Raw genomic sequence first — 10827 nt, forward strand, 5'->3', positions numbered from 1 at the left:
TCTTTTCCATTCTTGTTTATTTTAATAATGTTTATGTTTATTTTAATTTGGTAGGTAGACTTATATTAAATGCCCTAAACGTAAATATACGGTTTTTTTTTAAATGCATTAGACGTAAGATAATGTCGACTTAGAGCAAGTCAAGGTTGTAGTTGAAATCATCCCTTCGTAAATTTTACGGACGCCATCACGAGTTGGTTGACGGTTATGGAATAACCATTTCACAAATGATATCGGATATGTTCCTTACGTCGTAACTACAATCCCCTTCCCTTTCATGAATGTGACCTACCGAATTAGACTATTTACCAGATTTGTAATCACATAAGCAACACGACGGGTGCCACATGTGGAGTAGGATCTGCTTACCCTTCCGGAGCACCTGAGATCACCCCTAGTTTCTGGAGGGGTTCGTGTTGTTTATTCTTTAGTTTTCTATGTTGTGTCATGTGTACTATTGTTTTCTGTTCGTCTTTTTCATTTTTAGCCATGGCGTTGTCAGTTTGTTTTAGATTTATGAGTTTGACTATCCCTTTGGTATCTTCCGTCCCTCTTTTGTAAAACTTAAATCAACCAACCCATCGTTATCGCAGACTAAAATTTATCTCATATAAACAGAATATATGTTCATAGCAAGACTTTGTGTACGTCACGGTGCATGACAGCACACTTATCCCTGTACAAAATCGGAACCACAATTGACAATTTCGTATATTGTGCTGCTTTCCCACAATTTACGCCCATTTCGCGTCAGTGACCGATATTACAATTTGACACAGTTTTAAAAGTTTATTGAGCTGTTCCTTCATTTACAATGTTGTGCAAGACTTAACTGTTTATTAAATTCAACAAATGTCAGCAGTATCTTCATTAATTTTATTATTTAACACAACATTGTTTTTATTACAAGCTATTTCATATATCAATATACAGCTAGGGAATATTTGCTGTTGACCGAAAATATAAGATACATCGATTTAAACTATGTAAAAAATAAATAATTTTTGTAAGTTACTTTAATTTCCGTGTCTATATTTAATTTACGAGGACACTATAGTAAGACAGAAAAAGAGAAACGGAAATATACAGGAATACCTAAAGTTTCGTAAGTCATTGCAATGGACCATACATTACTTACATGTCACAAGTTTTCATAGCACTCAGCAAGTTTTGAAACGAATATGTGAGATAAAGATCTACTGCATTTGGGCAAATTAAAAATATGTTAAACATCTAACTATTTTATTTTTAACAGATTCGCAAGTTTTGAATTTTTTAAACCGTGCATCAATATTTTATTGTTTTTATTTAAATTCCTTATATGTTACGTGTATTGATCTTTTATTTGTTTAAATTGTGAAGTATATGACTTTAATAAGAATACACGCATTTATATATATAAGTCGATAAAGTTTGAAACAAATAAACGAAAGATACATCGATGTTGTTTTGCTTGAGTGATTTACCTGTTCAAAGCTCGGGTCTCAACACGGTTAAAAACGAATTAATACCAGTTTGAAATAGTTTAACGGGGGCGTGGCCTATTTGTTTGACGTAACTTACCGCCAACTTGAATTAAATTGAACGACTGCAAGCGAATCTATTTGACTGGCATTAAAATGATTTGATATGCATTGAAATAAATTAAAAATGATTTTTAATTTTTGTCAATCTTTATCAAATGACGATTAATCTCATTTAAACAGCGTTAATGCGTTTTTGTCCGATCAAGTTAAATTTGGGTTACTAGTGGATGAAATTCACTTTTTTGGTGCTCAAAGTCAACTGGTAGTTTTCTGGCTGCTTTGGTACCTTTTCGCTTGACGTACCCGAGTCTTTTTAGGAAGGATACGGCCCATGTCTTGGTGATATGAATCGACCCACCAGCTTCACTGAGTAGTGTTGGGTTTTTGTGTTTGACTAGACCACGGGCTGTTGCAATAACGATAGCTTGGTTTACGATGCCACCGGCTTCTCTGATGCTGCGTATGTGGGCTGCTACATCTTTGTCTAAATCACCAAGTAGTAGCGGTCTACCACGTTTTTCTGGTGTCAACGCATTGACAGGTTGGTGGTTGGATTCTTTTGAGTGTACAAGATATTTCTTTTTCATGGCTCTTACTGCACTTTCTTTAATGTCAAGTTGGAGGTCTTTGCTAAATTTGCGGGCAGCGGCAACATTGCCATGTTCAGTGGCGTATTTAGCTATTTTAGCACGGGTCTCTGGTGTGTAGTGGTTGTTGCTGGCTTTTCTCTTGACCCCCCGTTTTGTGCTGGTAGTTGACTCATCAGTAGCAAGAGAGTTGACAATTTCAGTGTTAGCAGCTTTAATTTTATCAGCTGCATCTTTGTTGGTAGCGTTATCAGGATTGGGCAACCTCAAGACGATATCGTCAGGGGAGCGTTTCTTTGTGACAAACTTCCACATTGACATTTTTTTACTTAATGGCGTAAATGATGATGTGTGGGTGTTTAGAGTCCGACTATCCTGTCTGGATATCGCGGACTGTATCTACCTATTCTATAGACTGGAGTCTGTCGGTCTTTTTGCCTTCATTTTACTCCGACTGCGTTGGTCTTGCTGGTACGGAGTATCAGGACGTGCTGCTTGTATGGCTGATTGTATTGCCTCTTTGGATTGTTCGTTTAAGACGGGCGATGTGTGCGGTGGTGTGCGCAGTAGGTCTGGGTGGTCGATGTCAAACCCATCTTCATAGTCGACCCTACTGCGCTTGCCTCTGTCATTGGTGGAGGTGTAATATACAAGGCGGTGGCAGGCCTTGTTGGGGTTATAGGGACTGGTGACAATATCCCTATTGACTACAACCCCAACTGGTTCCCCTTTGTACTTAGTTGGTGTTAGTACGTGTCCAACTACGCTGTCTCTTGCCTCTGTTTGTGTGTTGGTAGTTTGTTGGACTTGCTCAGCAGGTATCACGGCTGTTTTTGTTGCCTTCCACTGGTCAAAGCGCTTTGCGTCTCTTCTCCTGGTGGATGGTGGCTTGCTCTTCAGGGCCGGCTTGGATTTACTAGAGGATGCCTCTGGTTCCTTAGCCTTGGTCTTGGTCCACGTCAGTTGTACTGACACCTGGTCAGAACTTGCCGAGAACTTCCAGGCAGGTTCTTTTCCAGTCAACTTCATGGCAGCTAACAAAGCGCTCAAGTCATCGGGTATTTCCATGATGATTTGTCCAAAAAGTGAGTAGTGTTAATTAAGCAGTGATCAGTACGGGTATCCTGAATGGCGTAAAAAAAATATCATTCCTATTTATAACCAAATGAGTCTTTGCTAATCAAAGCTAATTTATAAGATGTGTAATTAAATTTATTTTTAACAATATACCACAAGCCAAGCCTTTATGATGAATTTTATTTTTCTCAACTTCGCTTGTATGCATAAAAGGACTAAGAAGCCAAACATAATTTACTACGGGTGATTGCGTTAAAAATATCCTATAATTACCCAAGCCGGGCCTCGTTCTACACTAATCTTCTGCACGTGGTCGATGTTCAATTAAGTTTCTAGATCCCCAAAGTCGGCATGCACAACACATAAGTTCTAGTAATGCATCTTAGTTTCTAGATCCCCTTTACAAGTTACATCAGTTAAGAATTGTGTATTCAATCACAGAAAACATACGGAAGGTAACTAAATGCATAGATTTGAACAAAGCTTTACTTTGCGAAAAGACATGTGAACATCTGTGATTTACAATAATGTTCAGCATAATTTTTTTTTTTAATCGGCAAGTCGCAATAATTAAACCTCGCATTTTTGCCTGTGGTTGGCAAATCGCAATAATAAATGCACGCAATAATTTCTGAATTTACAGTATGTATATTAAAGAAATTTATCCTGTTGAACTTTAAATAAAGCTAATACTAACAATTACCACTGCCCTTTCCTCGATCTTGATATCTATATCACTAACGGAAAGCTGAATACTAAAATTTATGATAAAATAGATGATTTTTCATTTCCTATCGTTAATTATCCATTTTTAGATGGTGACGTTCCCTTGTCACCATCTTACGGTGTTTATATATCTCAACTTGTACGATTCGCTCGTGTATGTAACAATGTTTTAGATTTTAACGAGAGAAATTTATGTATTACTGAAAAATTATTACACCAGGGTTTTCGATATCACAAACTAGTCAAAACATTTACTAAATTTTATCATCGGTATAAGGACATCATTCGTAAATATAGCTCAACATGCAGACTTCTTATACGTTCAGGTATTTCACATCCAATTTTTTATGGAAATATTCTTTATAAAGCACAAAGGTGTCAGTATTCACCTCAAAACCTAACAAAACCTTTGAATAGAATTATTAAGAAGGGATATAGTTACGATACTGTTGTCAGGTCATTAAAGATTGCATATTTTGGCGTTAATATTGATTCACTTATAGGGTCTTTGCATCGGAACTAAACACATTTATTCAAAAACCAGTTGTTGGCATGACACGGGTTAAGTTCTTCTCATATATATGTTATGATGGTATGATACTAAACCCCTAACGGGAAGGATTGTGCCTGATGTTCATATGATGAAATCATAATCTTTCAGTCAGTTTAATTGAAGTCTGGAGCTGGCATGTCAGTTAACTGCTAGTAGTCTGTTGTTATTTATGTATTATTGTCATTTTGCTTATTTTCTTTGGTTACATCTTCTGACATCAGACTCGGACTTCTCTTGAACTGAATTTTAATGTGCGTATTGTTATGCGTTTACTTTTCTACATTGGCTAGAGGTATGGTGGGAGGGTTGAGATCTCACAAACATGTTTAACCCCGCCGTATTTTTGCGCCTGTCCCAAGTCAGGAGCCTCTGGCCTTTGTTAGTCTTGTATTATTTTAATTTTAGTTTCTTGTGTACAGTTTGGAAATTAGTATGGCGTTCATTATCACTGAACTAGTATATATTAGTTTAGGGGCCAGCTGAAGGACGCCTCCGGGTGCGGGAATTTTTCGCTACATTGAAGACCTGTTGGTGACCTTCTGCTGTTGTTTTTTTTTTCTATGGTCGGGTTGTTGTCTCTTTGGTACATTCCCCATTTCAATTCTCAATTTTATTATAATACATGTAATAATGATGAGATAATCAAATTTTGCTCTTACTCTTGTATAGTCTAGAGGAGAAGACAAGCATGTTAGCCTTGCAATGATTCTGTATCTTCAATTTACAATGTACAGTTGTGCAATTACTTAAAAAAAAATATATATACAGTATGAATGTTTACAAATGACTTTAAAAAACCTGGAAATATTTTTTTTATAAATTATAGGGAGAAAGTGGACTTCCTTAGAATTATTTTTTCCTTTTTTTATTAAAACTATTCAGAAGGAAGTTAATTTTGACAGAAATATACACGATGCATTATATGTATAATAATTATGAAAATGAATCTGTATTGTTTTCTAAATGATTGTTTGATATCTTGCGTATAGCAAATAGAACGAAATGAACAAATATTAATGACTATATCCGAATGGGAGACTAATTTCTGTCATAATTAAAACAATGAGTTAAGTTTACAAATATAAAACAAGGTAATCAGCTGTAATCAAGTAATGATTAAGTTGGAAATTTAAGAAGATTGTTGATTGCTTATTATTACCTCTTTGATGAACACAAGTATTAATTATGCTTTTGTCAAGAAATTGTAAAGGAAATACAATTCAAGATCATTATAAAAACACAACTCCCAAGCTGAGTTCAAGCGGAGTGAAAATATACATTTGGTAGTGAAATTCTTGTAAAAATACAAGCTGTTTGAGCAGTCTTTTTTCTGAAGATTCCGACTACGAGTCTGAGTAAGTGTTAATTGTAATGACTTGATGAACATATTGATTGTGCTTATTATGTGTATACTAGTGCTTTGTTAAAATAGTAACTTTAATGAGTTCATGATCGTAATATAGTGCATTTTGGTATGTTTTAGTGCTTTTGTTTCAGTTGTGACTTTTATAACTGCATGTTTATGTTGTGACTTTTATAACTGCATGTTTATGTATTTTAGTGCTTTATGATATAGGTTATATGTGTGAGTGTGAATATAAATGTTTGAATATTGGGAGACATGTGTATGCAGTGGAATAAATGAATGAGTGACAAGAGCATATGAGAGAAAACGTATGAGATTGTTAATTTAAAAAATGTATATAAGATGCATGTCCTACATGTATGAACGAAATGTATATATGAATGGTTTGTGTATGTTGTATGTATGAAGAAGGTTTATATGTTGTGTGTATATTTGTTTATCTGTATGACTGAATGAATAAATAAAATATATTAAAAAAAATATCATCTTTTTGTTTCTTATACTAGAGTATATTGGTATGATTGCCCATAATACAATTATCCATCAACAAATGCACAAAAATGAGAACATTTCAATTGTCAACAAATAGTATTCAACACAATTCAACACAATAAACAAAGCAAAAAGAACATTCTGTATGATAAAAATGAAACTGGCCATCTTTTATCATGTAATTAGCCAATCGGGTGCACATTCCTGTCAGATTTTACAGGTAATTTGTTATGTAATTGGAAAATTCTGCAGTAGTCCCTGTCTTGGAAAGATGTTCAGCAAATAGAATGACTATAAACTATAAGAAAGAAAAAAAAATCAGAATTATTAAACAATGTGTCTGATGATCATGAACAAGTTGATTGATGGAAACTTTGATGAACTCTAATATTACTTTATGACATTTCTGCTTCAAATTTTGGTAGGTAAATCATTCTGTATGTAAATATGAACCAATTAAATAATAAAAAAAGATATTTTCATCCAAACGTTTTTCTTAGAATGGTAAAGCTCCGAGTCAAACAGAAAAAATTGAGTCCAGAAAAAAAATCAGGAAAAAATGGACTATTTTGTTTCCCTCCATGTTTTGACATGCACCGGAACCTGGAGTTGTTATACAAGACTGGTACCTTAAGGTCACGGCCTTGTCTACTGGAGCATGGTCAACAGCTGATAAAAATTGGCAAGTGCTTTTTTTTTTTTGCTCTAAGGGAGGTAACTCTTTCTATTTTTTGCGACCAGCGATCGTCGCATCGAACCGAACCTAATTTGACGTTTGCGTATCCAATAACCGATATACTAGAAATTTTAACATAACATAGAGGAATTTAGACTCTTTTATAGATTTTAAATGAACCCATCATTTTTAGATTCCAAAAAGTTGTGTTTTTTTTAAATGAACTGTTTGGCAGAAAAAGTCAACGCCCCAAGTTTCGCCTTGAATTTCAACACGTTTGTACATTTAGATAAGCTTTTTAATAAAATTTCAAATCTTAAATATACTCATAAAACTATTTAAATATGTTTTTGATACTGACATGCAAGATTAAACCTACATGACGCGATATTCTGTCGTGATATTTTTTGAAAAAATACACATTTTTTGGCAGGTCACGTGACTCCATTGTTGTATGTGAGCTTAATGAAAAAAACATCAAATTTCAATACATTGGAGCATGTAGTACTAATTCTTCGTGTTATTCATCCATATGGATTTTCTTCACAGGAAAAGGGGATTGGATTATTAAGTCTCCCAAACAAAGTTTTTTTGCTTAGTTCTTATTTTTTTTTTATTCTTCTTTTTCTTTTTCTTAAATCTTTCGTTTGTGCATTGGTTCTATACAGGGGAATTTTAAGGGGCATAAGGAAGGGAAGTGTTTACTATAGAACCCTATTGGATTTTATTTTTTTTTAATTTTCAAGTGATAGACACGTGCAGTCTTCAGATATGATCACAGGAAAACAGGACAATTGAAAACCAGACACAAGTTGTTTCCTTTTTCCTTTTTCCTTTTTCGATATTCAAATTTTGAAATATATTACAAGTCAAAACTAAAATTTTGAGGGAAAAAAAAATCAGTTTGGACTTGTAATATTTTTCAAAACTTGAATATCGAAAAAGGAAAAAGGCAACAACTTGTGTCTGGTGATATTTTAAGCGGTTAATGCGTATTCATTTTGAACACGTTTTAACGACTTCGATTTGCCAAAAATGCGCAACAATTCTGCTCTCATCTTTTTACTTATGATGATATAGATTAAAAAGTTAGATAAACATCCTACTATGGTTAACAATTTCATACCCTCAATAACATATGAATAATATTCAAAGCTTTCCCAGAACGACATGTTTTTATCGCTTATACTTATTGTCAACAATGCTGCCAAACCTTGTTCATACTTTGTGACAACCAATAACACTAAATAAGAAAAATCATAATTACTATTGAAAGTTACTAACAATGTACCTCACACAAAACAATAAGTATGCTGTTACTTTTGGAACCTCTGATATTAGAAATACAACCAGGACAATGACCGCCATTATAATCGACCGTCTTTACTGTGCTCTTTGTTGAGTTATCCGGGCACTCAAATTGTTAGTGAATAATTTAAATGTGATGAATACTGTCGACATCAGCATAATAAGGCAGCAAAATATGACCAAAATGGTCTGAATCATTAGGTAATATAGCGTGGAGTACTCTAAAACTAAATCATTGGCAATAATCTTGCACCAATCAAACTTTACAGACTCCAATTTCACAGCAAAGTGACGAGGAAAACTGATGGTCATAGGAAGCAAAAAACACACAACACAACAAACAAAGGATTTTCTATTTGTCAGTTGAAATTTCGTCCAAATTGGAAACATAATTGCAACAACCTTCTGTATTCCAAGGCATGTTGTCAACATGTACGATATGGTATGGAATGTGACGGATAATATTGACATATGTGTAGCAACTGTACAGTACGGGTATGTTAAACCACAGATGTGTACGAATTGTGTTATATTCTTAAAATAATGTCCTGTACAATCCATTTGTGCCTGAAAAAACTGGTTCTAGACCATACGATGAAAATGCTGTCAGAAAATCAGCCACTGATAGGCATTGCATAATAATCGAAGCGGGCGAAAATAGAGATTTACGCCACAGTATAACAAACACGAACAAGTTAAATATTATCGATACATAGCACGTAATCGTTCCGACGATGGTAAGGTCTTGTAAATATTTATCTTTTCCAAAGTCGAAATATCTATAAAAATGAGGAAGATACATTTCCCGTTTTTCTTTATAAGATAAAAATTCACTTAATCCAATATTCAGAGACAGGTGTTTAATTCCTTATGTTATCATAATGTTTTATTGCTACATCTTCATTGTTTCAAATAAGAGCTATTTGTTCTAAATATTATAACCAAAATGCAGAACTCAAAGGCAAATTCATATCATAATAAATGTATGTATCTTATTAGATAGATTTTCACAAAGGATGAATACACACATTTAACAGATTAAAGTGAACCTTCAGAGAAAACTGTTTATTTTAATTGCATGTTTCTAGCTACACAATATCATTGGTTTTTGATTGATATTAAGGTAAACATTTTATATTAGAAAAACAAGGCATTTTAAAAGGTTAATTTTTCAGGTGGTACATTTACGTTTTGCCACTTCTATATTTAAAATCATCTCATTCGAATATTTCCATAACAAAATGTCCATGTATGTTGCAATCCTGTAGACAGATGACAGTGTGGAACTTTGTCTTTATGGGTTGCAACAAACAAGATCTTCGGGATACCTTCAAAAACCACCTTACAATAGGTCAGAATTGAGTTGACCCAGTGCATTAAGAACACTGAAAGTAGAATAAATCTAAAGTGCAACTTACAGTTAAAGAAACACGTAAGAAAAAAAATGTTTAGATGTGTTAAATATCATGATTATTTTTACATAATTTTAGACATAGAAAATCAACTTCGTAAAAAAGGAGCACATCAAAACCTGAACTTCAATAAACAAAACCAGGAGAGAACTCAGGAGGGTTCAGCCATTCTTGATAGTTGCATCTATCGTCTTACGCATTGCTATTAAATTATTAATGATATGTCGTATTTTGACAGATAGTTTTTTTCATGCATTTTCTATATAGTTTTCAGAAATCTAAATCACCAAAAATTACCTGCTGGAGTTGGTGTCAAGTGCTGCCCTGGAAAACACAGTACATCAGGTATTTCTTCATTCAATTCTTTACTTCCATCAAAAACTACTAGAAACAACGCTCTGTAAGTCATGAATGTCTTGTGTGTTGTATAATAGACATACTGTCCACCAAAGTTCCAGAAGATGAGTCGGCCAACTTTCATCTTATATTTCCCACTTTTGAGGACTTTTTCCATTTTCTTTCTTATTTCGTCTTTGGTCATTTTAGCCTTCATTTTCTGTTTAATTTATTGTCTTTTGGACACACCAGAGGTCGGCTGGGTTGACAACGAAAGGTTTTCTAGTTGTTGTGTAAAGGGCTTTTTGATAGCTTTTTTTTGTGAAGAACGGTCACCTTGGTTGTTATCTTTATATTGACCACCAACAGATTTTTCGTCTGACATATGTTTCACTGGTTTGTCTGGTGTTTTGGTTCTTTCACTTTCATCATTTTCTGCAGAGGTCATCAATACCTTGTTGTACACAACATCCATAGCATCATAAGTTTCTATATAAAAGACCATAGTCTATGATTTTGAAATTGAAGAAAAACACCTGTAACCACTCATTTGATATGCATGAAATGACTATACACTCTTTAAGAGTTTCGATGTTTTAAGCTTATAATTGTCATCTTAATCGATAATCAAATATAAAAATTCTTAAGAGTGCCTTTTCGTGGTCCTAAAGATAAAACACTATCAAAGTTTCATCACAATTCATGAATGTTCACATTTTTACAAACATTAATGCCTACTGAAATTCAATATATAAGAAAGATCGAATT

Source organism: Mytilus edulis, chromosome 12 (assembly GCF_963676685.1).
Source record: "Mytilus edulis chromosome 12, xbMytEdul2.2, whole genome shotgun sequence".
In the NCBI taxonomy this organism is placed as follows: domain Eukaryota; kingdom Metazoa; phylum Mollusca; class Bivalvia; order Mytilida; family Mytilidae; genus Mytilus; species Mytilus edulis.